General features: G+C 32.0%; 1 pseudogene; it reads right to left on the reverse strand.

Moving 5' to 3' along the window:
• Positions 1 to 227: 227 nt before the first annotated feature.
• On the reverse strand, positions 228 to 987 carry LOC144313308 (ubiquitin-conjugating enzyme E2 B pseudogene; annotated as a pseudogene).
• Between the last annotated feature and the right edge of the window lie 4,184 nt (positions 988 to 5,171).

The following is a 5,171-nucleotide window of genomic DNA, read 5'->3' on the forward strand; positions in this document are numbered from 1 at the left end:
TCTGTTCTTTTGAAATTGGAAATGAAACTACTATCAATTGATGGAGAGCTAGAGACTTATTAACCCCTCCTAAACAGATAAAGAAATAAGTGACAAAGTCTCTTGCACTGAAGTTATGTATATTAACAGCTTTACATGTAATATTCATATATAAAAAATTTAAGTGCTTTTCTCCAATTTAAAAATCTAAAGAATTCAAAAATAAGGCATTCAATATTTGAAAAAAGTACAGATTTACAAAATGTGTATTATTCTGTCATGAAAACTTCACACCAACATTATACGCTTGGAAAAAATACAGGATATATTACCAATTTATGTAAGCAATAACTTAGTTCACACCATGCAATAAAAAGTACATTAATCAAGATACACAAGCTTTTGTAGGTTCTAAACTAAAGGACTTTTTTTTTTCCTGAAGAATTCTTAAAACCTGTGGCACTTAAAATTCGTTAGCCTTTCTACTGAGAGGTAAATTATACACAGCAATGATGAAAAAAATTAACAGATCAGTTGTCTATCGTGAATCATTCCAGCTTTGTTCAACAACGGCCGAAACTCTTTTCTCATATTCTCTTTTGTTTTCCTGATGAAGCTGTGCTGCCTGGCTACTGGCTGGACTGTTTGGATTTGGTTCATCCAGCAGAGACTGAATTGATGTTAAGATAGAAAATACATCATATGTTGGACTCCATGGATTCTGAAGGATATCTAAACATATGCTACCATCAGCATACACATTTGGATGAAACATTTTGGATGACAACCTAACAGTTGGTGGTTTATTTGGATACTCTTCAGAAAATTCTATTACTAGTTTAAAAGTACCATCTCCAAAGGGTGTCCCTTCTGGTCCAAATATAACTGTATTCCACTGCATAATGTTGTTTTCAGATGGTGCTCCACTGACACCCACAGATGGGTCCTCTTGCAATTGCTTCAAATCCCACATGAGCCTCTTCTGGGTTGGGGGGGGGGGTCGACATGCTCCCCAGCTGCCCCGCTGTCAGTCTGTAGATAAGTTGTTTCATCACTTCTGGAAAATTCTTGATCGTTATTGCCTCAGATATTGCCTCTGACCACTTTTTTTGTCTAAATGAATTTTAATATATTTTATGTTAGATCTTCTCATTCTGTCCTATTCTAGCTTATTCTCTTCCTTTTTTTTTTCTTTCTTTCTTTCTTTCTTTTTTTTTTTTTTTTTTGCTATTTTTCCTCCTTATCCTTGCCTGTGTGTGACATTCTAATTTCTTCTATCTTCTAACACACAAATTCTTTCTACATCTCTTTAAAGTTTGTTATAAAGTTTGCATACAAAGTTTTTAATTATTGTTACTCTGTTTTTAGTATTTAAGTAAGTTTGTGCTTTTCATTTTATTTTCTACTTTACCTATTTTAGTTATCTACTCTTGGCAAATGTTTTCATACTTGTCTTTTATTTCTGTAAATTTAGGATCACAACTGTTTTCAGTTTGTATCTGATAATCCCAGTATCTGAAATCTTTATGGATTGATCATTGTAGTTCTTTGTTTTAATCAATACTTTTTCAGTTCCCCTTACTTTTATAATTCTTGCTTTTCATTGAGTATTTTTACTTATTTTCCTTCAAAATATTTGTAGGAAGAATTTAAGGATTAGAATGTAGTGCGTTCCTTTAGAGAATACCTTTTTTTTTTTTTAGAGAGAATACCTTTTTAAAAAGTTTTCCATGCATTATATCCTCTAATTTTTACTCAATTGCCATCCATCCACTTTATAGAGTTAGATAGAATTATTCTGTTCCATCAATCATTTTGATCATTGATGAAACATTTCCTTTTTTAAAATTGTTGAAGTATATTTGATATAAAAGTATATATTAGTTTCAGATCTACAACATTATCATCTAACATCTATCTATATCATCTGTCTTCTCTTTTTACCTTAATTCCGGTAAGTTAACATATGATGTTACATTAGTTTCAGATGTTTCACTGTTTTTTGTCGTGCTATACTGATTTGCATGCCCACCAATAGTGCACGTAAATTTTAGGATTATTTATTGCAGTTCTGTGACAAATTCTAGATATTATGATAAGGATTGCATGGGGTCCTGTAAATTGCTTTGGGCAGTATGGATATTTTAACTATATTAATTTTTCCAATCTATAAGCATGGTATATCTCTTCATGTTTGTCATCTTCAATTTCTTTCATCAATGTCCTATGGTTTTCAAAGTACAGATATTTCATCTTCTTGGTTAAATTTATTCTTAGATATTTTATTCTTTATTGGTGCAATTGTAAATGGGATTATTGTTGTAATTTCTCTTTCTGCTACTTTGTTATTAGTGTATAGGAAGATAACAGATTTCTGTCTGTTTATTATGTATCCCAATACTAAATTCATGTATCAGTTCTATTAGTTTTTTTGATGGAGTCCTTTGAGTTTTTTAAATATAGCATCATGTCATCTGCAAATAGTAAAAGTTTTCTTCTTCCCTATCAGTTTGGATGCTTTTTATTTATTTTTTGTTGTCTAATTGCTGTGGATAGAACTTCCAGTACTATTTTGAATAATGTGGTGAGAGTGGAGATTCTTATCTTATTTCTCATTTTAGAAGGAACACTTTAAGTTTTTCAGCATCAAGTGTAATATTAGCTCTGAGTTTTTTGTATATGGCCTTTACTATATTGACATATGTTCCCTCAAACTCCACTCTGTTGAGAATTTTTATCATGAACAGATGTTGTATTTTGTCAAATGATTTTTCTGCATCTATTGGGATAATCATATAATATTTATCCTTTTTTGTTGATATGTGTGTCACATTGATCAATTTGTACATATTGAACTATCCTTGCATGCCTGGGATAAATCTTACTTGATCATACTGAAAGAAAATAAATATATTATTGATTTCAGGTTGCTAATATTTTGTTGAGGATTTTTGCATTTATGTTCATCAGAGATGTTGGCCTGTGATTTTCATTTTTTTTGTAGTGTCTTTGGTTTTGGTATCAGGATAATATTAGCCTCATAGAAGAAATTCAGAAGTTTTCTTTCCTCTTTGATTTTTTTGGAATAGTGTGAGAATAGCTTTAATTCTTCTTTAAATGTTTGGTAGAATTAAGTTGTGAAGCTATCTAGTCCTGGACTTTTGTTTGTTGGGAGTTTTTATTATAGACTCCATTTCTTTTTTTGTTTGTTTGTTTAATTATTTTATTTATTTATTCATGAGAGACCAGAGAGAGAGAGAGAGGCAGAGACACAGGCAGAGGGAGAAGTAGGCTCCATGCAGGGAGCCCAATGTGGGATTCAATCCCAGGTCTCCAGGATCAGTCCTGGGCTGAAGATGGTGCTAAACCACTGAGCCACCTGGGCTACCCTAGACTCAATTTCTTTACTGATAATAAAACTGTTCAAATTTTCTATTTCTTCCTGAGACAGTTTTAGAAAATTATATGTTTCTACAGATTTGTCTATTGTTTTCTATGCTGTCCATTTTGTTGGCATACAATTTACCATAGTATTTTCTTATAATTCTTTGTATTTCTGTAGTGATGTTTGTTGTTATTGCTCCTTCATTTTTTATTCTATTTATTTGAGTTTTCTCTCTCTTTCTCTTGATAAGTCTGGCTAAATGTTTATCAATTTTTTTGAAAGAACCAACTCTTGGTTTCAAAGGTCTTTTCTATTATTTTCAGTCTATATTTCATTTATTTTTGTTCTAATCCTTACTATTTCCTTCCATCTACTAACTTTGGGCTATTTTTTCTTTCTTTTTTCCCCCTAGCCCCTTTAGATCTAAGTGTGGGTTGCTTATTTGAGATTTTTCTTGTTTCTTGAGGTAGGTTTGTATTGCTATATACTTCTTTCTTAGAATTGCTTTCACTGTGTCCCAAAGATTTTTAATCATTGTGTTTTCAGTTTTTCTTATTTCCATGTATATTATTTCTTCTTTGATTTCCTTATTGACCCATAGGTTGTTTAGAATGTGTTGGTTAATTTCCATGTGCTTGTGTTTTTTTTTCCAGTATATTTCTTGTGATTTCTAGTTTTATACTCTTGTAGTGGGAAAAGATGTTTGATATGATTTCAATCTTTTGAAATATATTGAGATTTTCTTGGCCTAACATGTGATCTGTCCTGGGGAATGTTTCATGTGCACTTGAAAAGAATGTATATTCTGCTGTTTAGGGATATATATATCTGTTAGGTCCATCTGGTCTCAAGTGTCATTCAAAACCCTTGTTTCCTTCTGAGTTTCTGCCTGGATAATCTATCTATTGATGTAAGTGAAGTGTTAAAATTCTATTGTTGTATTACTGTCAATTTCTCCCTTTATTTCTGTTAGTAATTTCTTTATATATTTGGGTACTCCTATGTTGGGTCCATAGTATTTATTAATGTTATATTCTCTTGTAGGATTGATTCTTTATCATTATGTAATGACTTTTATCTCTAGCTATAGCCTTCACCTTAAAGTCTATTTTGTTTGTTAGAAGTGTTGCTACTCCAGCTTTTTTTAAAACTTCCATCTGGGGGGATCCCTGGGTGGCGCAGTGGTTTGGCGCCTGCCTTTGGCCCAGGGCACGATCCTGGAGACCCGGGATCGAGTCCCACATCGGGCTCCCGGTGCATGGAGCCTGCTTCTCCCTCTGCCTGTGTCTCTGCCTCTCTCTCTCTCTCTCTGTGTGACTATCATAAATAAATAAAGAAATAAAAAACTTCCATCTGCATGGTATATATTTTTTCCTTTTTCCTTTTTTCATTTTCAATCTTTATGTGTCTTTATGTCTGAAGTGAATCTCTTATAGATGGTATATGGATGGGTCTTGTTTTTTATACATGTATTAATCCTATGTCTTTTGTCCATTTATATTTAAAGTAATTATTCAAAGTATATACTTATTTCCATTTTTTTTTGTTTTTGAAGCTTTTTGTTGTTGCTTTTTTTTTTTCTTCTCTTGCTCTCCTCCATTATGGTTTGATGGTTTTCTCTATTGCTATGTTTAGATTTCTCTCTCTCTCTCTCTCTTTCTAGTGTGTGTGTATCTATTCTATGTTTTTGATTCGTGGTTACCATTGGGTTCATATACAACATCTTATGTGCATAACAGTGTATAATAAAGAGATGGTTATTTAAGTTTAAATACATTCTAAAAGCATTACATTTTTCTCCTCCCTC

This window comes from Canis aureus, chromosome 5 (genome assembly GCF_053574225.1).
Source record: "Canis aureus isolate CA01 chromosome 5, VMU_Caureus_v.1.0, whole genome shotgun sequence".
NCBI classification, from domain to species: Eukaryota; Metazoa; Chordata; class Mammalia; order Carnivora; family Canidae; genus Canis; species Canis aureus.